Source organism: Hemitrygon akajei, chromosome 8, assembly GCF_048418815.1.
Source record: "Hemitrygon akajei chromosome 8, sHemAka1.3, whole genome shotgun sequence".
In the NCBI taxonomy this organism is placed as follows: domain Eukaryota; kingdom Metazoa; phylum Chordata; class Chondrichthyes; order Myliobatiformes; family Dasyatidae; genus Hemitrygon; species Hemitrygon akajei.
In genome coordinates, this window is record NC_133131.1 from 107,420,430 (window position 1) to 107,444,787 (window position 24,358).

Sequence of the window (24,358 nt, forward strand, 5' to 3'; positions counted from 1 at the left end):
AGAAGATTATTATTATTATGACTTTGTCCTTCTAAGGCATATATGTCAAACTCAAGGCCCGCGGGCCAAATCCGGCCCGCGGTGGAATTATCTTTGGCCCACGAGATAATATCTAATTACTATTAAAGCTGGCCCCAGTAATCGAAGTGCCTATGGCGTATGATATGGCTAATGCTGAGTTTATTCAGGTACCAGGTTTTCAGGGTTTTTAGTGTTTATTTGGCAGTCTTGCTCAGCAGTCTTCTTCATAAGAAACGGAATTTGTAAAGTGAAACACTTTGTAGTTATAGCAGAGACTGAGACACGTGAGAGCAAGCTGAAAAAACGGAGGCAACGAAAGCTGCGTTCGCACGCGTCCAACTGATCCGGACCGCATGAAGCTGCATTTTGCTCAATCCGGCCCGTGACCTAAAATGAGTTTGACACCCCTGTTCTAAGACAATGTATAATCATTTCTCCAAAACGGATAGTGAAATTATAAATGCATTTTTACTCTTTCTTGGTTAAATCTGATTTTTAAGTTCTGTGATATATTCCATTTAACCAATTAGTTTATTACTTAATTTATTTAGAGATACTTTCTGCCCTTTCTGCCCTATGAGCCACACCACCCAGAAATGCACTTATTTAACACCAGCCTATTCACAGGACAATTTACAATGACCAGATGACTTCCTAACCCATATGTTATTGGACTGTCGTTGGAAACCGGAGCACCCAGAGGAAACCCACGCGGTCACGAATAGAACATTCAAACTGCTTATGGACAGCACTGGAATTGAACTTGGAATTATATTAGATAATCATTGATATCAAAATCAAGAATTCATTATAGTCATGCTGTCATAAATTGGGAAAAGGTGGGCCATGTCTGGAATAAAATAAATTTATCTACTTGAAATTTGTGGAAATATAAATAACAAAGTTGAATGTTTCAGCAAGATCTTAGAGGATTTTCAAATTTATTCAGAAGCAAATTAAAGCAGTACTATGATTTTCCAGATGTCAACAGCTTTCAGTCTTTGGTGTATAAGTATGATAATCTTACAGACAAGCTTCTGCAAGGTTGGATGTCCATTCTGGGACCTGTCTTTAGATAGCATTGACGTGGATAGGCTTTTTCCATTGAGAGTTGGGGAGATTCAAACAAGAGGACATGAGTTGAGAGTTAGGTGGCAAAAGTTTAGGGGTTACACAAGGGGGAACTTCTTTACTCAGAGAGTGGTAGCTGTGTGGAATGAGCTTCTATTAGAAGTGGTAGAGGCAGGTTCGATATTGTCATTTAAAAATATTGGATGGGTATATGGACAGGAAAGGAATGGAGGGTTATGGGCTGAGTGCAGGTCGGTGGGACTAGGTGAGAATAAGCGTGCGGCACGGACTAGAAGGGCCAAGATGGCCTGTTTCCGTGCTGTAATTGTTATATGGTTATATGGTTATCTTAAGACTACATGACACAGCAGCAGAATTATGCAATTCGGCCCATCGAATTCCATAGCTCATTTATTATTCTTCTCAACTCTATCCTCCACCCTTCTCCCTGTAATCTTTGTCACCTTTATAATTAAGAACCTATCAACCTCCTCCTTAAACATATCCAATGCCTCGGTCTCCAAAGCCATCTGTGGCAATGAATTCCACAGATTCACACCTTCTGACTAAGAAATTCCTCCTCCTCTCTGTTCAAAAGCAAAGTCCTTTTCTGAGGCTGTACCTTCGGGTCTTAGACTCTTCCATTATGGGACACATCCACTTGATGTCTGATATATCCAGGCCTTTCAACAGTACATTTGAAGTACATCTCAAAGAGATCTACCTAATCCAGTTTGTCAACAATTTATTTTTCCCATTACTACAGCATCATTTTCCAGCAAGTCAAAGTCCACTCTTGCCTTTCTTTTACTCTTTATATATCTGAAAAGCTTTCAGTATCCTCTTTTTTAATATTGGCTAGCATATCTTCATATTTCAAATTTCCTCTCCTTACTGCTTTTTGAACTGACTTCAGATAGTTTTAAGAAACTTCCCAATTCTCTATCTTCCCACTAATTTTAGCTATATTGCATGGCCTTATTTTTTTGCTTTTCAATTTTATTTGACTGCACTTGTCTGCCACAATTGCCTTATCCTCCCTATAGGATGCTTCTTCTTCTTTGGGATGAACTGATCCTGTGTGACTGCCTCCTGCCACACTTTCTTTACGCTGACCTGACTAAGCTGACATATGTCAACATCAATATACATGAGATCATCTAAAACTTTGTCTTCCAGACCTTAATGGTACCAAACCCACTACCATTGTGCTCACTGACCTTCACTGGATCCTAGTGAATAGCACTTCTATTTTAATTGCCTAGTCCTTGTTTTCTAATCCCTCATAGATCTGTCTCTGTAATCTCTTCAATCCCAACAGCCCTCTGAGAATTCTGTGATGCCATCCTGCTCATCCTTAAATGTAATCACTTTGCCTTTAGCAGCTATATATTCAGTTGCATTGACCCTGAATTTGGTACACCATCCTTAAATATTTCTGATCACTGTTTCTTTAAGGTACAACCTAAGATCTGCTGACTAAACTCCTAATCATCTACCTTAATATCTTCTTTAATGGCCTGGTCAAAGTTTGCTGTGAAGCACCATGTCCTGTTTTACTATGATGCAGGTGCTTTGTAAATACTAGATGTTGCTAATTTTAATCCTGTAGTTCACTTTTATTTTTCATTCAGGTGATCATTGCAAACCATTAGTGCAGTTGCAGAATCAACTGTTCTATTGTCCTCATGTATTTTTTTAAATTACTTTTGCTCCCCGTCCGCATCCACTGCAAACACTGTGGTGAAGATGATTGGGTTACATTGAAATACATGGTTTGATCCAGAAACTCTGAAAACATGGTGAGTCAGGGTGGCATGAGAGTTGAGAGGTGGAGATGGGGATTGCAACACAGAAACAGGCCTATTGGCCCATCTAGTCCATACTGAACTGTTGTTCTGCTCATCAAAGTAAATGCATTATCAAAGTATGTATATGTCAATATATGCTACCTTGAGATTCATTTTCTTGTGGGCTTTTTCAGGAAAATAAAGAAAGGTAACAGAACTTATGAACGACTATACATAAACAAAGACTGACAGACAATCAATATGCAAAAGAAAACAAAATGTGAAAATAAGTAAATAAGTAAACAAATACTACCGAGAACATGATTTGTAGACTCTTTGAAAGTTAATCTGTAGTTTGTAGAATCAGTTCAGAATAGAGATGAGTGAAGTTATCACTGCTGGTTCAGAAGCCTGATAGTTGCGGGGGGGTGGGGGGGGGGGAGTGGTAACAACTTCTTCTGAACCTGGTAGTATGAGATCTAGTCCAATTGACCGTTACCTGCATCCTAGCCCTTCATACCCACCCCCATCCATAAAGATGCCATCAGAGAGTGGCAACTCTTTGTGAGCAGCTCTGAAGGGAAGCATCAAGTGTTCATATTTAGTTCTCCTACAGCTGAAATCTACAGTCACAGCCATGGGTACTTCAGAAAGCCTGAAATGGCTTACGATGCCTCAAAAAAGTGGTATTCATCATTAAGGACCCTCACCATCGAGGGCATGTCCTCATCACTACCATCTGAGTGAAGGTATTGCAGCCTGAAGAGACACTGTCAGTGTTTTACGAATGTTGTCTTCCCCTCCTCCATCAGCTCATGAACACTACCTCTCTATGTTTGAAATTTTTGCACTATTTATTTAATTATTATTGTGATTTATAGTATATACTATGTATTCCACTCTACTGCTGCAGGACAAAAATACATCTCATAACCTACATTGGAGATAATAAACCTAATTCTGATTGTGACATATCCAAACTTCTAAATATTGCAATCCAAATCACAACCATTACTTCTACTGGCAACTTGTTCCATACTCGCACAACTCTGAGTGAATAAGTTCCCCCTCAGGTTCCCCTTAAATATTTTACCTTTTGACCTTAACCTATGACCTCTAGTTCTAATCTCACTGAATCTCAGTGGAAAAAGCCTGCTTACATTTACCTTATCTTTTTCCCACATAATTTTTTATTTCTCTTCCAAATCTTCCCTCATCCTCCTATTTTCCAGGGAATAAAGACCTAACCTATTCAACTTATCCCAATAATTTAGTTCCTCAAGTCTTGGCAACATACTTGTGAATTTTCTCTGTACAATTTCAATCTCATTGACATCTTTATTGTAGATAGGTGATCAAAACTGTACATAATTCTTCAAATTTGGTCTCACCAATTATCTTATACAACTTCAAATAGCATCTCAATTTCTTCAGATTCAGATTCAGTTTATTGTCATTTATAAACCACAAATACAATGCAGTTAAAAAATGAGACAACGTTCTCCGGAACGATATCACGAAAAAGCACAAAACAGACCACACAAGAAAAACCACATAGCGTTTGGTAATCCCCAATCCAGAGTCCGGAGAGGCTACTGCATATCGATATCGCGCTACCGTCTTAGCACGTTCCCCGGAAAGGAACTACAAACCCATCAGACAAAACTAAAGCTACAAGACCTACACAAAACCACATAGTTACATATAGTTATAGTTAACATATAGTTTCTGTACTCAAACCTTTGAGTTATGAAGGACAATGTGCCAAAAGCTTGTATTACAAACTTATTTATGTATCTGTAAACATGAGGAAATCTGCAGATGCTGGAAATTCAAGCAACACACACACAATGCTGATGGATCGCAGCAGGCCAGGCAGTATCTATAGGAAGAAGCACTGTCTAAGTTTTGGGCCGAGACCCTTCATCAGGACTAACTGAAAGGAAAGATAGTAAGAGATTTGAAAGTAGGAGGGGGAGGGAGAAATGCGAAATGATAGGAGAAGACCGGAGGGGGTGGGGTGAAGCTAATAGCTGGAAAGGTGATTGGCAAAAGGGATACAGAGCTGGAGAAGGGAAAGGATCATGGGACAGGAGGCCTAGGGAGAAAGAAAGTGGGAGGAGAGCACCAGGGGGAGATGGAGAACAGGCAGAGTGATGGGCAGAGCGAGAGAAAAAAAGGGGGAGGGGGGAAAAAACTAAATATATCAGGGATGTGGTAAGAAGGGGAGGAGGGGCATTAACAGAAGTTAGAGAAATCAATGTTCATGCCATCAGATTGGAGGCTACCCAGCTGGTATATAAGGTGTTGTTCCTCCAACCTGAGCGTGGCTTCATCTTGACAGTAGAGGAGGCCATGGATAGACGTATCAGAATGGGAATGGGACGTGGAATATTAATTCCTGCAGTCATGCCCTTTTGTCCTAGACTCCCCTACCATGGAAAATAACTTTGCCATATCTAATCTGTTCAGGCCTTTTAACATTTGGAATCTTTCTATGAGTTTCCTCCCCTCATTCTCCTGAGCTCCAGGGAATACAGCCCAAGAGCTGCCAGATGTTCCTCATACGACAACCCTTTCATTCCTAGAATCATTCTCGTGAATCTTCTCTGAGCCTTCTACAATGTCAGTTTATCCTTTCTAAATAAGGAGCCCAAAACTCCAAGTGTGATCTCATGAGAGCTTCAACACCACATCCCTACTCTTAAATTCTATTCCTCCAGAAATGAATGCCAACATTGCATTCACCTTCTTCACCACCGACTCAGCCTGGAGGTTAACCTTTAGGGTATCCTGCAGAAGGACTCCCAAGTCCCTTTGCATCTCTGCATTTTGAATTCCCTCCTCATCTAAATAATAGTCTGCACATTTATTTCTTCCACCAAAGTACATGACCACACACTTTCCAACATTGCATTGCACCCGTCTAGTACCACTCTCTGGCTTTTCCTGCTAAGCCCATGTTGAATCCAATTTACTACTTCATACTGAAAACCAAGCAACCAAACCCTCTGGACCAGTCAAAGGCCTTGCTAAAATTCATGCAATCCAGATATGGTCCATGACCTCACTACTGTTATGTGTCGCCTCTATGGATTCTGCGTCTGTCTCACAGGTGCAAAAAAAAATCCATTATGGTCTGTGCCATCTCTTTCAGCTCCATGCACAGAAAACCACACTGATGTTTATGTGACCAGTTCTATCCCTTTGCACTAACTACATCCGTGGAAGCCCTTGGGATTCTCCTTTACCCTACTGTATATGTCAGAGCAAACTCATACCTTTTTTATTCATCCCAATTTCCCTCTCAACTGTTCTCTTGCATTTCTTCTAATTGTCAAGCACCAAATTTGTTTATTTCTGTCCATTGTTGATATGCACCAGTTTCTTTTCTTTGCCATTACTACAATACCCTCTGGAAACCAAGGTTTCGTAAACCTGTTAGGCTTGCTTTGTACTCTAACAGGGACATACAAACTGGGTGCCATAGTAGCATAGTGGTTAGCGTGGCACTGTTTCAGCTCGGGGCTTTGGAACTCGGAGTTCAATTCTGGTGACATCTCTAAGGAGTCTGTATGTGCTCCCCATTATGGCTTGGATTTCCTCCAGGTTCTCTGGTTTCCTCCCACAGTCCAAAGCTGATCATTAATTGGTTATTGTAAATTCTCCTGTGATTAGGCTAGGGTTAAATCGAGGGTTGTTGCATAACAACCTCAAAGGGGAAGAAGGGCCTTCTCCGTGCTGTATCTCAATAAATATATAAACTCTGTATTCCCAAAACTTGAGTTTTGAAGACCTCCCATTTGCCAAGGTCTCTCATCCACTCCATAATGTACTGGTTAGGCACAGGAGTACGTTCAGCCAGTGACTCATTCCACCGAGATGCAACACTGAGCATCATAGGAAGTCATTCCTGCCTGTGGCCATCAAACTTTACAACTCCTCCCTCAGAGAGTCAGACACCCTGAGCCAATAGGCTGGTCCTGGATTTATTTCCACTTGGAATAATTTACTTATTACTATTTAATTGTTTATGGTTTTATATTGCTATATTTCTACATTATTCTTGGCCTTTACTACTGTAACGAAATCCAGTTTCCCTCGGGATTAATAAAGTATGTCTGTCTGTCTGTCTGTCTGTCTGTCTGTTTACCAGAAAACAGCCAGTCCCAATTAACACTTACCAGACCCTCTCTGATGCCATCAAAATTAGTCTTTCTCCAAATTATAATCTCAACATGTGGACTAGTCCTATCTTTCTCTATAATTATCTTGAAACTAATGGAATTATGATCACTAGCTCTACTTCTGACACCTGTCCTGTCTTGTTCACTAATAGTAGATCCACTATCATACTCTCTCCAGTTGGACCTTTTATATATTGATTAAGGAAACTTTCCCGAACACATTTGACAAAGTCTTACCCATCCAGTCATCTTACAGTATGGAAGACCCAGTCAATACTTGAAAAGTTAAAGTTACTTACTATCACAAACTTATTTTTCTTGCAGCTGTCTGCTGTCACTCTTCACATTTGCTCCTCTAAATCCCATTGAGTGTTGGGAGGTCTATGATATAATCCCATTAATATAGTTGTCCCTTTCAGATTCTTCTGTTCCTTCCAAATAGCCTCAGTAGATGAGCCCTCTGTCTGTCCTGTCTGAATACTGCCTTGTACTGAGTATGAACCTTTAAACTTGTAGATGGTATTAAGTTGTTGAGTATTTTGGCTGAAGTTTAAGTGAATGACTGAGTATTTTCTTGCTGGAGACTCCTTTGTATTTATTTTGTCAATAGGTTTTTAGCACAAATCTAGCTAATGCATAGATTTGGACATTACCCAGCTTAGTTTAATTTTCACTAGGGCCCCCTCTATTGGCTTATTTGTCGATAACAAGAGAAGCAGCAATCTCTTGTCTCCATAGCTGAATTAAATCTGTGATGAGATCCACTCAGGAACTCCAGCATTTTAGATAGATAGATAGATAGATAGATACTTTATTCATCCCCATGGGGAAATTCAACATTTTTTCCAATGTCCCATACACTTGTTGTAGCAAAACTAATTACATACAATACTTAACTCAGTAAAAATATGATATGCATCTAAATCACTCGCTCAAAAAGCATTAATAATAGCTTTTAAAAAGTTCTTAAGTAGTTTACTTAGATACATTAAATACAATCAACCCCGGCACTTTAACATATCTTACTCCTGGCGGTTGAATTGTAAAGCCTAATGGCATTTGGGAGTATTGATCTCTTCATCCTGTCTGAGGAGCATTGCATCGATAGCAACCTGTCGCTGAAACTGCTTCTCTGTCTCTGGATGGTGCTATGTAGAGGATGTTCAGGGTTTTCCATAATTGACCGTAGCCTACTCAGCGCCCTTCGCTCAGCTACCGATGTTATACTCTCCAGTACTTTGCCCACGACAGAGCCCGCCTTCCTTACCAGCTTATTAAGACGTGAGGCGTCCCTCTTCTTAATGCTGCCTCCCCAACACGCCACCACAAAGAAGAGGGCGCTCTCCACAACTGACCTATAGAACATCTTCAGCATCTCACTACAGACATTGAATGACGCCAACCTTTTAAGGAAGTACAGTCGACTCTGTGCCTTCCTGCACAAGGCATCTGTGTTGGCAGTCCAGTCTAGCTTCTCGTCTAACTGTACTCCCAGATACTTGTAGGTCTTAACCTGCTCCACACATTCTCCATTAATGATCACTGGCTCCATATGAGGCCTAGATCTCCTAAAGTCCACCACCATCTCCTTGGTCTTGGTGATATTGAGACGCAGGTAGTTTGAGTTGCACCATATCACAAAGTCCTGTATTAGTTTCCTATACTCCTCCTCCTGTCCATTCCTGACACACCCCACTATGGCCGTGTCGTCAGCGAACTTCTGCACATGGCAGGACTCCGAGTTATATTGGAAGTCTGATGTGTACAGGGTGAACAGGACCGGAGAGAGCACGGTCCCCTGCGGCGCTCCTGTGCTGCTGACCACCGTGTCAGACCTACAGTCTCCCAACCGCACATACTGAGGTCTCTCTGTCAAGTAGTCCACTATCCAATCCACCATGTGAGAGTCTACTCCCATCTCCGTTAGTTTGTGCCTTAAGATCTTGGGCTGGATGGTGTTAAAGGCACTAGAGAAGTCCAGGAATGTAATCCTCACAGCACCACTGACCCCATCTAGGTGAGAGAGATTTATTTAGAGATACAACACGGAGTAGGCCCTTCTGGGCCAATGGGCTGCCCAGCAACCCACCTTTTTAACTCTAACCTAATCACAAGACAATTTACAATCATCAGTTAACCTACCAACCAGTACCATCTTTGAACTATGGGAGGAAACCGGAGGACCCGGAGGAAACACACTTGGTCACGGAGAGAATGTGCAAACTCCTTAGAGACGGCGCCGGAACTGAACTTTGAACTCTGATGCCCCAAGCCCTAATAACATCACATTTTCCGCCACCACCTCGTGGTTTTTTCTGCATTATTAGGAATAATTGAAATCTACGATCTTCGTGTGTAGATTTAAGTAATCCAATCTGTTAGTGAAAAAAACGATGAAAACAATCCCTTTTTGAAGATATCAGATGTTTTCCTAAAGGATCAATAAAGCCTTGGCTATTTGAGCACTAAAGTCACTGACCTCTCTACTTTGTAGCCTATTTTTCTGAGAAGTGCGTGGAAAGAGGCATAGTCAGAGGCAAAAACGTCAATGCAGTTCCACACCACTGTAATTTATCTACTAAAAACTATACTATAGCAAACTTATTTTCCATTGACCATTTACACTTTGATTGATACAAGATACATTAGGTGAAAGGCAAATTGCAGCACTGATTGTGATCTATGCATTGATTCTCAATGTCAGCTTGGTTATTTGAGTACTTAAGTAGCAGTTGGACATTTTACTACAGTGACACAAATCAAATTGTAATTTTGCACCTTGCCATGCACAATTTAAAATTAGTTTTGACAAAAATGTGAGATAAAATTAATAATAACCTGGCTGAAAATGGATGAACAGAAACAAACCATCATGGAAGTGTTTAAGGGAAATCTGACAGAATGTTTCAGGAGGTGATAGATAGAATTGATGAGAATAGTGCAATCATTGTGGTGCACAGCAATTTTCAGAAGGCCATAAGATAAGATGCCATATTGAAGACTTGTTAGCAAAGCTGAGGCGTGAAAGACATGGTGATAGCAGGGACATGAATTTGGGTGCCAAAGTAAAAGATGCAGAGCATTGTGGTGAATAGTTGGATGAAGAAGGTGGCATTCCTTAGGAATTAGTGTTGTGGTCATTGCTTGCATAATAAATGACCTATGTATGACAGGCCACGATTTCTGGATTTGCTTTTGTCTCAAAAGCGGTAATACAAACTACAAAAATAAATATGATAAAATGCAGAAGGATATAACTGGATGGGTGGGCAAACATATAGTAGATATAGAGGGGCACCAGAAAGAGATGATAGTTAGGTGAGGAGAAGAGACGATGGAGTGGAGTCAGAATGAGGAATGGAAAAAGGAGAAGTGGTGGGGGGGTGGAGAAATGACCAGAAGTTAGAGAAATTGATGTTCATGCTGTCCTCGTGTTTGCTCTAGAATATGAGGTGTTGCTCCTTCAACCTGAGAGTGGTGTCATCGTGTCAGTAGAGGAGGACATGGACTGACATGTTGGAATACAAATGGGAGGTGGAATTAAAATGGTTGGCCGCAGCAAAATCCTGCTTGTTGTTGATAGAGCAAAGGTGCTTGACAAAGCGGTGCCTCAGTTTACAGCGGGTCTCACCGATGTAGAGGAGGTGCACTGGGAGCACCAGGTACAGTAGATGATCCCAACCGACTTGCAGGTGAAGTGTTGCTGACTGGAAGGATTGCCTGGTGAGGGAAGAGGTGAATGGGCAGATGTGGCATTTGTCTGCTTGCAGCCAGTAGTGGCTGGGGGTGGAAGGTAAAGGTGTGTTTGATGGCTAGGATCCTGTTGGTGGAAGTTACAAAGCAAGTTAATAGTGATAGGAAAATTTTTTTTATTATTCAGCATAAGTTAAAATAGATTCTATTTCAGCCTTCAAGTAGGAACTTACAGGAATACATAAAAAGAACTAACGGATGGAACTAGTGAGTTGCTTAGGTAGAGATAAAGCATGGACATGATGGGCCAAATGGCCTCCTCCAGTCCTGTAACAAGTCTGTGCTTTCATTTTAGCTACAGACTCTTCCAATCAAGGAAGAAACATTTTATATTGTGGCACAATGGCTTGAAAAACAAATACATTAAAAAAACATAAATGGATTTATATTGCAGGAATATACAGACAGGAATTTTCAACCAATTTGAATGGACAGATATCAAACCGCATCCAGCAAATGAAACTGTGCCTAGTGTATGAAAGCACAATGTCTTCTATAGTGATAGCTCTTACAGTTTGAATAATGGCAATTGATTGAAATAACCATCTATTTTCACAGCAACATTTGGCCTTCACAGATAGCAATGGATATAGAGAGGAATTAAAATGGTCTCACGCTGTTAATGACATCTTACAGGCTAAGTTTATTAACATGTATTTAATTCAGTGATGTTTGCTTAAAGATGGATCAGAAGGCAAAATTTGGATACCAAAGCTTTAATGGGGAAATAAAGTTTAGAACAAAATTTGTGATAAAACCTGATTCTATTTATTGGTGTTGGTAGAATCAATTATCTTCTCTTAACTGCTTCTCTCTTCATGGGAACTCTGTAACTAAATATGTTTTGGAAAAAAATGCATCCCAGGGAACAGGTGATTAAAAGACAACTAGTCTGTTGCTCACCAAATTTCAGTGCATGCATTGAAGAAAACAAAATTTATGAAATGCGATGTGGTATATTTCAGAGGGACACCATTAAACCAACTAAACTTTGCACTTAATCCCTTAAACTGCCACACAAAGCTGAATCAAGAAAGTGATCATGCCTCCATGTGGTTAAGCAAAGATATTGCAATAAAAATATTGAACAAATGGTGTGCATTTTGAAACTAATTTTACAAAATCCATTCTTATGTAGTCTGCAGAGCAGGCCAAATAGCAGATCATAGAATTTTGTATAATAATTTATTCAGGATCCCTGTTTCTTTCAGATTTAATAATAATCATAATTATGTTTTTTATTGATATTTTAATTCTGTTCTATTTCATTCAACTATTTTGGATTATTAGGTATCTATTCAGCTCTTATATGTCAAAAGAATTTTTCCTTCATTAGCATCAGCAAAATCATACAATGGAGCAAATTCCTCATAGATGTTACACAAAAATCATATCACAGAGCATAAATTTGTTAGAGATCACAGGTAAGTAAAAACCAGGGTCACCTAATCAAATTTAACATATATGCACACATGCATTACACACTCTTTCTAATGTCTAAATATGTGAATCATAGCTGTATATCCAGAGTTTAAAATCAGAATCAGAATCAGGTTTATTATTGTCATGGTTTCTTGAAATAACCAGGAGACGCAGAAGATTATTCGAGAAGTTTAAGCCTTTATTTGCAAACAAAAGCTGAGACAATTAATGAGCGTGTCACTAGTTGCCCACCGAGCTTAGTACACAGTATTCTTTATAGTAATTTCTTATCTTAGTTTCATTAGCATACCCTCGTCTCCTATCTCAGTTACAGTAGCATACCCTATCCGCTTGCAACGCTTATCACCAGCACATTAGCTTCTCGATTTGCCACCAATATTTTGTTCAGTAGCTTATACTTGTTCTAGACTACTCCTTGGAACACGTGTTCCCCTTCCCGGCTTTGACTGGTTTTCATACTATCACACCACTCCACGATCCCGTCTACCACCGTTATTTCTACAGGCTTACTTTCCCTGTTAGCAACATTCTTAAGGCACTGATGCATTCAATAGTACAGAGGCAATACAGAGATTACATTCTGGCCAATAAATTGGATACATAGCAAATAGCAAACACAAGGCTGGTCACATAGTTCTGGCCACACAGCAAACGATGCAACTTTATTCTCCAATATAATCACCGGAAAGTGACGCAAAATTTGTTAACTTTACTAGTGTTACGTACCCCGTAACTGGGCCATTTACCAGCAAAGATAGAGAGGTCCGTTGAAGTCTGATGGTACTATTTTTAACAGTATTTATTGATAAAAATACACAAAAATAATATCAATGCAACCATACAGATAATATACGTCGTCAATACTAAATCTAAAAGCGCGGGTATAATAATAATCAATAAGAAATAGCTCTATCGTTGTCTAGGGGATAATGTGTTGTCCGATGGAAATATAAAAGTCACTCAAGTTCATTCAAGCTGCAGCTTTTGGTTGGAGAGAGAGACGGAGTTTAAACTTGCCCGTTCCTTTTATGATGTCAATCCTTCGCGAGTCGTTGGGGCTGATTTCTCCTTTGTGTTAGCTAAAGCCGTTCTTCCGTGGCAAGGCCCACCAATTCCGAGGCAAATGGAAAAGGACGCACATGGACTTTCCACCGGCTTTCGCTGTTACAGGATTTCTAGCGTTTCTTCTGGTGCGTCTGAGGGGCTGTTCCCACAGACCCTCTTTTATCCCCACTCACGGGGTCTCAGATGTCAATCAGGGTGGAATGATGCCATCACCCAACCAGCCCACGTTGCCTGAGGGCTTCCACGAAGCACAGTACTCAATACACAATTCCGTCTCCAAGAGACAATGGCCGTTTCCCGTAGCTTTGTATCGCCGAGGGGTCAAGACATTCCAAACATCTCTCTCTCATTTCCTGGGTCTCCTGACCTGAATTAATAGTGATCTTGCGATTCTCAAAAAGGAGGGGGCTACTTTGGGACCCTTCGTCCCCTCAGAGTTGGGCACAGGCGTAACACTAGGATGTTGCTGAGTCTTCAGGAATTGAGTTACAGGGAAAGATTGAACAGGTTAGGACTTTATTCCTTGGAGCGTAGACGAATGAAGACAGATTTGATAGAGATTTACAAAATTATGAGGAGTGTAGACAGAGTAGATGCAAGTAGGCTCTTTCCACTTAGATTAGGAGAGATAAATACAAGAGGACATGGCTTTAAGGTGAAAGGGAAAGGTTTAGGGGGAACATTAGAGGGAACTTCTACACTCAGAGGATGGCAGGAGTGTGGAATGAGCTGCTATCTGACATGATAAATGCGGGGTCACTCTTAAATTTTAAGAATAAATTGGATAGATACATAGATGGGAGAGATCTGGAGGGTTATGGACTGGGTGCAGGTCAATGGGACTAGTGGAATAAAGTTTCAGCACAGACTAGAAGGGCCGAATGACCTGCTTTATGTGCTGCGGTGTTCTATGGTTCTAACTTAGCAGCAGCTGTTCAATGCAATACATAATCTTGCAGAGACAGAAAAAAATAATTAATAAGATAAAACATAATAATAAATAAAAAGTAAATCAATTATGTATATTGAATAGATTATTAAAATGTGCAAAAACAGAAATACTGTATATTAAAAAACGTGAGGTAGTGTCCAAAGCTTCAAAGTCCATTTAGGAATCAGATGGCAGAGGAAAAGAAGCTGTTTGAATCGCTGAGCGTGTGCCTTCAGGCTTCTGTACCGCCTACCTGATGGTAACAGCAAGAAAAGGGCATGCCTTGGGTGCTGGAGGTCCTTAATAATGGACGTTGCCTTTCTGAGACAACACTCCTTGAAGATGGCCTGGGTGCTTTGTAGGCTAGTGCCCAAGATGGAGCTGACTAGATTTACGGCCTTCTGCAGCTTCTTTCGCTCCTGTGCAGTAGCCCCTCCATACCAGACAGTGATGCAGCCTGTCAGAATGTTCTTCACAGTACAACTATATAAGTTTTTGAACGTATTTGTTGACATGCCAAATCACTTCAAACTCCTAATAAAGTATAAAAACGTAGAAACAGAAAACCTACAGCACAATACAGGCCCTTCGGCCCACAAAGCTGTTCCGAACATGCCCTTACCTTCAAATTACCTAGGCTTTACCCATAGCCCTCTATTTTTCTAAGCTCCATGTAGCCATCCAGGACCCTATTGTTTCCGACTCCACCGCTGCTGCCAGCAGCCCATTCCACACACTCACCACTCTCTGCGTAAAAAACTTACCCCTGACATCTCCTCTATACCTACTTTCAAGCACTTTAAAACTATGCCCTCTGGTGCTAGCCATTTTAGCCCTGGGGAAAGCCTCTGGCTATCCACACGATCAATGCCTCTCATTATCTTGTACACCTCCATCAGGTCCCGCTCATCCTCTGTCAATCCAAGGAGAAAAGGCTGAGTTCACTCAACCTATTCTCATAAGGTATGCTCCCCAATCCAGGCAACATAAGTTTAGCTGCTGTCTTGCCTTCTTTATGACTACATCAATAAGTTGGGACCAGAGTAGATCCTCAGAGATCTTGACACCCAGGAACTTGAAGCTGCTCACTCTCTCCACTTCTGATCCCTCCATGAGGATTGGTACGTGTTCCTTCAACTTACCCTTCCTAAAGTCCACAATCAGCTCTTTTGTCTTACTGACGTTAATTTGTTAGTGGTTGTGTGCATTTCAGGTATACATTGGGTGTAGATTGAGAAAATGGGACACACATAGGAAGCAACACACACAAGATGCATGCTGTGTTCCACCAGCATCTTGTTTGTGTTGCTTGAATGTCCAGCATCTGCAGATTTCCTCGTACTTCCTTATCAATGTTGTATCACTGTGATTTTCTTTTGTACAGATCATACTCAAATATGCAGAATGTCCAATAATAGTCACAGAATGCATCCAGGACACAAGAAAATCCTTTTGACAAATAAAAATCTTTTGCAAGAACTTCAATGCAAAGTAAACTATATCTACTTTATAAGCTAACAGTGAAGGAGTCTTAGTGATTCTTTAACAATAGTTTACTTTAACAGCAATAAAACTAACAGCATGTTAGGCTAATTTGTCACCAATTTACACTTTGTGTACAGCAAGTAAATAAATTAATAGACAATGGAAGCCCAAATTGAATTGTTCATGCAAACTCTCTTACTAATTATCGGCTTGACACCCCCACATTCAGGAGGAAGTTCAGCTTGAGCATTATTCAGAAATAGGATTGTACATTGCAGATCAAAATCTGGGCTCACCCAGAAATACTCCATACCATAACCCTCTCCTCAGAGCTACCCAGGTAAAAGTATTAGAATTGCAAATAAAATCCACCATTTACCTATTAAACTGAATAATGTCTTTCACATAATACTGAAGAGCAAGTCCATCAGAATAAATAGATACTGTATATAATCTTGCTGTTACATCATCTCCATAATAGCACTTATGAAGCAATACATGCAGGACGAATAGAGCTGATTGATTAATTAATGGAGTTTGATGATTTAACAGTCCCAATTTGAAGAAAATTTGGTATATTCCTTTGAGTGTCACACAGTACACTCAATTGTACAATTGTCATGTGTACACTCAATTGCCACGTTATTAGGTACAGGATGGAATCTGGTGTGGTTGTCTGCTGCTGTAGCCCATCCACTTCAAGGTTTGACATGTTGTGTATTCAGAGATGCTCATCTGCACACCAATGTTATAAACTATGGTTATTTGGGTTATTGTTGCCTTCCAGTCATCTAGAACCCATCTGCCATTTCTCCTTTGAGCTCATTCTGTCAGGCCTGCACAGACAGGTACCTCGCAGTCTCCACCCAGCCAACAGGAATCACCTGCCACTAATTTCCATCTCATCATCTACAGCCTATTTACACCAAACTCTCACCCACAGTGCTTATTCACTCAATTACTCAGCCCACCTCAACAAGTTGCTCCTAGTCTTTGGCTACTGTGGTGCTTAATATCTGTTTTCTCTTATTTTGCAGCCCCTTGTGGCTAGTTATTTTTGCAGTCTATTATTAAAGTTATTGCTCATCACTGAATGGTCTCCATTGCTCTGCTTTTGGGTCAAGCCTCCTCTGTATTTCCTGACAGGATGAGTGAATCATTGAATGAATCAGCAAAGAATGCTTGTTGAAAAGAAGTTGTCTGTGATGAGACCACACAATCTGTTTGCCACTCTCTATCTCAATACAACAACCACGTGATAGTCAATCTCTTCTCTCTGAGCCCCGAATTCCATTGACTGAATGCTTTGACATGCTCCAACTTCCTGTCCTACAGCGTCTTGCACGTCGAGCTCCAGCCATCTCTGTATACTATGGACTGAGCAAAGATGGCCTTTGTCAATCTCTAAACTGGGCTGCCGCTGACTGGAGGAATGAAACCACCATTTGCAATAAATATGAGGAATTCTCATTTTGGGTTTTGATTGTTTTTTTTACCATTACAGCCTCTCAGCAAGCTTGAAAGACAAGCTATCAACATGGGGGATGCCCACCAACCTCAAAAGCCTCTTCACTCTGGCCCTCTGTATCAACAAGCGTTTTAAGGACCAACCCTCCAGTTCACCAGTCAGAGCCCCACTTCCATTTCAGGCTGCAGGACCCTCCTCAACAATGCCTGCAGAGCCCATGCAGTTGGGGAGAGCATGAGCTTTGGTAAAGAAACAACTTGTGTGCTTACTGTGGAGCAGCCAATCGCCAATGCATCAGATGCCTGGGAAATGTCACCGCCAGATAGAGACCAGGGGTCTTCTGTCTGGCAAGCTCCCCCCAGTCCTTCATTCCAGCACCACAGCCTCACTCACTCATTCTGTCTCCTCCACACTCTAAATGCTCTAAACACACACACACACACACACACACACACACACACACACACACACACACACACACACACACACACACACACACACACACACACACACACACACACACACACACACACACACACACACACACACAGAGCTCTGGTGCAGCAGGCAGCTTTCTGGACCAGACTCTGTATATGTGCAGCTTGGATTTCCTACCAAGCCTCTCTCTCACATTATGGCCATTGACAGACATCTCTTGGGATCTGGGATGTCGGAGTACACACACAACCTGTGCACCTGTGTGTTGGGAAGCACTGAGTCCAACCAGTTCCGCCTTATCGACTCGCCCAACACTCCTTTCATCTTGAGCTGCACCCAGCTCTGCATTCAGGACCCTCACTTTAGTTGATCATCCGGTTCACTGCTGAGTTGTGACCCACCTGTCAGACCACTTCCCTGCAACCTCAGTTGACTTCATCCCATAAATCCATTGAGATGGAGCAAACTCTAACCTCACCAGACTCCCACAGGAATATCTCAACATTGCTATCACACCAAGCCAGCACCCTGCCACCTTACAGACCACAAAACTACACAGTCAACCTCTTCATGGGCAACACCTCTCCCAAAGGTCATCTATTCTCCCTCTTCCCTCCTGAGACCCAAGCCATGAATGACTAAATCGCTAAAGCACTCTAGCATGGCTTCATTCAACCATCCTAGTCCCCAGCCAGTGCATGATTCTTCTTTGTTGAATAGAAAGATGGGGGTTTCCATCTCTGCATCAACTACTGTGGACTTAATAAAATCACCATTAAGAAATATTGTGTTGTCTTGATGGATAGTGCATTCAAAACACTCTCGGGGGTCCAGATTTTCACCAAGCTGGATTGACAGAACATATACAATTTGATTTGCATCCATTAGGAGGACAAGTGGAAGACAGTGTTCAGAACACCCCCTGGCTACAGCGAATACTTGGTGATGCTCTTTGGACTTTCTAGTAGTCCAGTTATTTTATAAGCCTTCTTTAATGAGGTCCTCTGAGACTTGCTACACAGGTGTGTTTTTGTCATCTACCTCAATGCCATCCTCTTCTTCTCCAAGGACCCCAAGACAGCATCTATCTCATCCATTCAGACCTTCAGCATCTCTTCAAAAACCAATTCTACAGCAAGTTGTAAAAACGCCAGCTCCAAACTCAGTCATTTCCTTCCTGGTTATGTCCTTTCACTCCAGTGTATAATTATGGACCCAGAGAAAGTGCACACCACTGTTGAAAGGCTCTGACTGCACTCCCTCAAACTGCTACTGGGCCTCTTGGGTTTCTACAACTTCTGCCATTTCTTCAGGAACTACAGCCAAATTGCTACCCCTGTCATGTTCCTTACCTAGTCCCCTACCTCACAGACACTGGAATCTGCTGCTGCAGTCCACACTTTTGAGGAGCTAAAGAGACGCTTTATCACCCCTCCCATTCTCTATCATCTGAACTCCTCCAGATCTTTAGCATTAGAGCTAGATGCATCTGATGTGGGTGCTAGGGCCAACCCCTCCTAGGGAGGACCATATAAGAGGACTAGGATGAGTCTTCTCATGTAATGAGTAGGAGACAGGGAGCTATTCACCAACAAAATGGTCTTTGGAGGAATGGAGACATTGGCTGATGGGAAATAAAGAGTCCTTTATGATCTGGACTGACCACCAGATTATCATATCCATCCAATAGTAGTGGCCAGGAAGAAGAAAAGGAAGAGTACTGCAAGTCGTTCATTTGATGCATACGGAGGAAGATGCTGCCTACGAGGGCCACTCCATTGTCCCACTTGCAGAGTGCGGGGCTCCTTGACCTGGTGTGTATGGATTTCCTGTCAATAGAGCCAGATGCCAGTAACATGGCAAACGTCTTAGTCATCATGGATCACTACACCAGATATGTGCAAGCTTTCCGTACCAAGGATCAGAGAGCATCCATGATGGCCAAACAATTATGGGAGAAATATTGTATTTATTATGGCCTCTCCATAGTGATCAGGGACAGGATTTTGAGAGTAGGCTCATACACGAGTTACTGAGTATGCTTGGAGTCGAGAAGTCGAGGACTACATCTTATCACCCACAGCGTGGTCCCCAGCCAGGGAGAATAATCGGACCTTGTTAAACAGGCTCAGAACCTTGAAAATCAGCAAGAAGAACAAGTGGAGTGAGCATATTGGACATCTGGTCCACTGCTACATCTGTACACGAAATGAAGCTACCAAGTACTTGCCATATTATCTGATGTTTGGGCACGAGGTGAGGTTGCTCATTGACCTTTGTTTTGGGACTGGCAAGGAAGACCTACCACTGAAGATATATCTGAAGTATGTGTCTGATATGAGAAGGGAACTGAAAAAGGCTTAAGAATTAGCTGAGGTTACAGCTGCCAAACAGAATCAAGGAAATAAGAGGGGGTATGGTCAAAAGGTTAGGTTCTCCCAGCTCCTGTTAGGAGATGGAGTCCTCATAGGAATTTGGGGCTACCTGGAAAGCATAAGTTGGCTGACTGCTGGGCGGCTACACCCTATGTAATGGAGAGTCAGATATCAAACCTACCAGTTTTCCGGGTGAAACCGAAGGATGGAAATGGGACTGTCAAGCTTCTCCATCGGAATCACCTTCTGCCTCTGGGACAAGAGGTGCGGGATGAACCAGAGCCCGACCTGAAGCCTACATCTAGTAAGAGGACTCTGCAATGGACCGACAGCAGGAGAGATTAGACCACTCCCTGCCCCTGATGGGGATACGGGCTCGGACGATGACGAAATAGATGTGTGGTATATGCTGCCTTTTGCTAACTCTCCACTGATTGAGGAAGAGACTCTCAACCCTTCTCACGTGGAGTCAGGTGAAACTGTGGGCAGACTGGGTTTCAGCGGGACCATGAAAGGGATAAAGTGGGGCTCAGCCATGTGGCAGAGGGGTCCGAGTCGCAGGAGGGCATGAGTGACAGACTGGGGGATGCCTGCAGACCAGTAGTATCCCAAGGAATGTCTGAACCTGAAGTAGATGACGGTTAAGGAGGTCTCAAAGAATCAGAAAACCCTCAGATAGGCTGGCCTATGTTGCACCAGGGGAACAGGGTGCGGCACCTTTCACCTTGGTGAGCTATGTCACTGCCATTTACACCTGGGTTGGACTTTGTGCTTTGTATGAAGAAGTGGCAAATTATCTCAATGTCATGAGGAGGTGACTAATTTTGGTGGGGGAAGAGTGTAACCCCTGGGCAAGGTTTCACTGCTAATGTAATGGTCTTTCTGTAGAGGCAGTGTTTGGGTTATGGTTAGAGATAACGGGTGTTTTGGCATGTGATCCGTCCAATGAAGTGAGTGTGCTTTTTGTGTTGTGTGCCTGACACTGGTATGAGCTGGGTCTCTGGTTCGGCGGGTGATGAAGGGAGAAGACAGCAGTGAGAAGAGGTCGTAGGACTCGACCCGGAGTGGGGCCATGATTCAATGAAGCCCAAGGAGATCGAAGGAGGATCGGTGAAGGGGAAACCGTGAGCTCCAACTTGTGCTGCTTCATTAAAATGGGCCCTTCTCCTTTTTTTAAATTTTTTCTTTACTAACCCTTTAGTCAAATTAAGAATTATAAAGCTAAATCATTTAATTGTATGTGGTATACTGTCCGTTATTTTGTGGTACTGATTTGTAACGGGGTAATGAACCGCGCAGCATCCATGCAAACAGGAGGTTCTGATGGGCTTGTGCTTCAATCTCCCACATTTGACGGGGCTGGTGATTGTCTTCCCTGGACACGCAGCTGACAGAACCGGAGCGTTTCATATAAATGAACCTGGAGAGTCTGCTGATCTGTGGCATTCAATTTAAGACCAGTGATCCAGAACAGTACAAGATGTCCAGGTACGACCTACAGAAGGCTATTCTAAAGGCCAAAAAGCAATTGCGATTGAGGTTACAGATGAAGTTGGATGCATGTTTTTAAGGCTATTACTTCCTGCAGAGTGAAACCTGACATCATGAATGGCTGTGATGCTTCACTTCCAGATGAGCTCAACACTTTTTATGCAGGCTTTGAAAGGCAGAATAAAGCCACACCTGTGTAAATCCCTGCAGCATCTGGCTCTGATGGACTACCTGGTAGGACTCCGAAAATCACTGTCAACCAATAGCTGGGAGCGTTCAAGGAGATCTTCAACCTCTCATTGCTCTAGTCTGAGTTTCCTAGTCAGCTTCAGAAGGGCAACAATCTTACCAGTGCCCAAGAAGAGCAGGGTAAGTTACCTCAATGACTATCACTCAGTGGCACTCATATCTACTGTGATGAAGTGCTTCGAGAGGTTTGTCATGGCTAAAATCAGCTTCTGCCTAAACAAGGACCTGGACCTGCTACAATTCGCCTATCGTCAAAACAGGTCTACAGCAGATGCAATCTCACTGGTTCTCCACGTGGCCTTGGATCACCTGGAAAATATATCAGGCTGGAGCTCAGAGTCAACACAATCATACCCTCAGTTCCAATCAACACGCTCCAAAACCTGAGCCTCTCTAAAGTCTGTGCAGGTCTGAAAAAAAATCTCCTCCTCATTGACAATCAAATCTGGCTCTGTTGTGTTTTTAATATTCCAGTAATATTTGAGAAATAGTATAAATACATTGTTTGATTAAGCATTCTATGTTTGTTCAAGTAAATAATTACAGGTTATATGGAAAAGCACTGTACCTAAATAGCATATGCCAATACAACATTACGGCATATGTGCACACCTCACTAAAGTAACAACAGAGAGTACATGTTTATCCTGGTCTCCCGTGCTTTTCTTTCAGTTAGTTTATAGAGTTATAAAACAAAACAGTGGTGATGAGGAAGTTATAAACAAAATCAAGGTGATTACCTATCCGTTGATAGATGCTTGAGTAAAAAATCAGTGAGATGTTCGAACTAAAAAAAAGTGCAGCACATTTTATTTTCTTTGCAAGAGGAGAAGACGGTCGAGTTAAAAAAAAGACAAAACACAGATGAAATTCACAGGTTCATAAACAGAGATTTCAGGATGATAATAATAAGTATGAAAAACAGAAATGGCTGGCTATATCGGAAAGATAGGTACACTTAATTGTGTAATAAATAACTAAACAATGCATTCTGAAAGAACTGAGCAATACTTTGAGGCAAATGAAATAGCCAGTGAAAGTGAGTGCCAGTGTTACTCACTGCACTAGATCAAAAATCATACAGTTTGCTTAGAAGTTTAATGGCTCCAACTAAATCAACCAGAATGATCTTTGCTGATATCATGAACATAATGCAGGAGCATTTAGAACCGAAACCATTGGTGATTGCAGATCACTTTGGGTTTCATCTTGGGAATCCTATAAGAAAGCATTCAAAATGGGTCCTATCTGAAGCACAACTCACATTTATTAGAGTAGTTGTGATAGCTGTTTCAATAGAAATGGCAGCCAGAGGCATAACTGAGTTGTAGTCAGGAATGAAAGTGAGCATGAACAAAATTGCAGTGTCTAAAGTGAAACCAGCCTGGCTGAACCAATTGTGTTACCATTGTGGCAGGGGCTCACAAACACCAGATCAATGCAGGTTAAAGGTGAAACTTGCAGAAAATGTAACAAAGTAGGTCACACACAAAGAGAATATCACACAGACAAAATAACTGGACTGCACAGGAAAGTGAAAAAGATAAAAAGTCAAGTTTTAGTTTCAAAAAGTGCAGTAATCTGTATGCTGTGATGAAAAAGCTGAGAATGCTGAGAGTGACATAGGACTAAGCAGTCATGAGATTTACAATGAAAACTGCCATCGGACAAGTAACATGGCTGACACCAGAAGTGAACAGGAAATAACTAAAATGCAATTGGACACTGGTTCAGTCATTCCATAACGTATGTTTGAAAGGCATGTCAAAGATACTGAACTGAAACCTGCAGATATCCAACTGGACACTTATACTGGAGAAAAGGTAATTCCTGTGGGAATACATTCAAAACAGTGAAATACAACAACCAACAAGCCACTATAGACTTGTAAGTGGTAAAAACAGGAGGCAAGCATTGTGGGGATATGAATGGCTTAGACAACTACAACTTGATTGGAGATCCATCCACTATTTGCATGCTACATATCCTGCAATAGAATTGACTGAAATCGAATGAAGAAAGATATTGAATGATGGCACAGCAGTGTTCAAAGACGCCTTTGGAAAACTCAAACATATCAAGGGTAAAATAGTGTTAAATTGAAAGGCCATACCCAAGTTTTACAAAGCTTGCCCAGTTCCTTATACCGTCTGTGATAAAGTAGCCAGTGAACAAGATCGCATGGAGGCTGAAGGAATTCTTTCCAAGGTTGAGTGGAGCCCGTGGGAAATTACAGGTTCAGAGCATGATGCAACAAGTGTGAATTTCTTAAATCAAGCATCACTTACTGTGGTCATACCATTGACTCGCAACTATTACACTCACGTGTTAAGAAAGTTCAAGCAGTGGTAGATGCCCCAAGACCAAAGATGTGTCATAGTTGCGGTCCCTTTTAGGATTTTTTAATGACTACAACAGGTTCCTGGCGAACCTGGCTATTGTGCTGCACCCCTTGAACTCACTACTACAGATCCAGAAGAAATGGTAATGGACAAAGCAGAGTAAGGTGGCGTTCCTAATGGTAAAGGAAATGGTGACGTTTGACACTGTACTCACATATTATGGTCCACATCAGTCATCCAGCAAAGCTT

The 24,358-nt window shown here is 41.7% G+C and overlaps 1 protein-coding gene across 1 annotated transcript in view; it reads right to left on the reverse strand.

Moving 5' to 3' along the window:
- Nucleotides 1-24,358, reverse strand: part of LOC140732143 (insulin-like growth factor-binding protein 4) — a 113,676-nt gene that overhangs the window by 11,633 nt on the left and 77,685 nt on the right. The window lies entirely within an intron of this gene.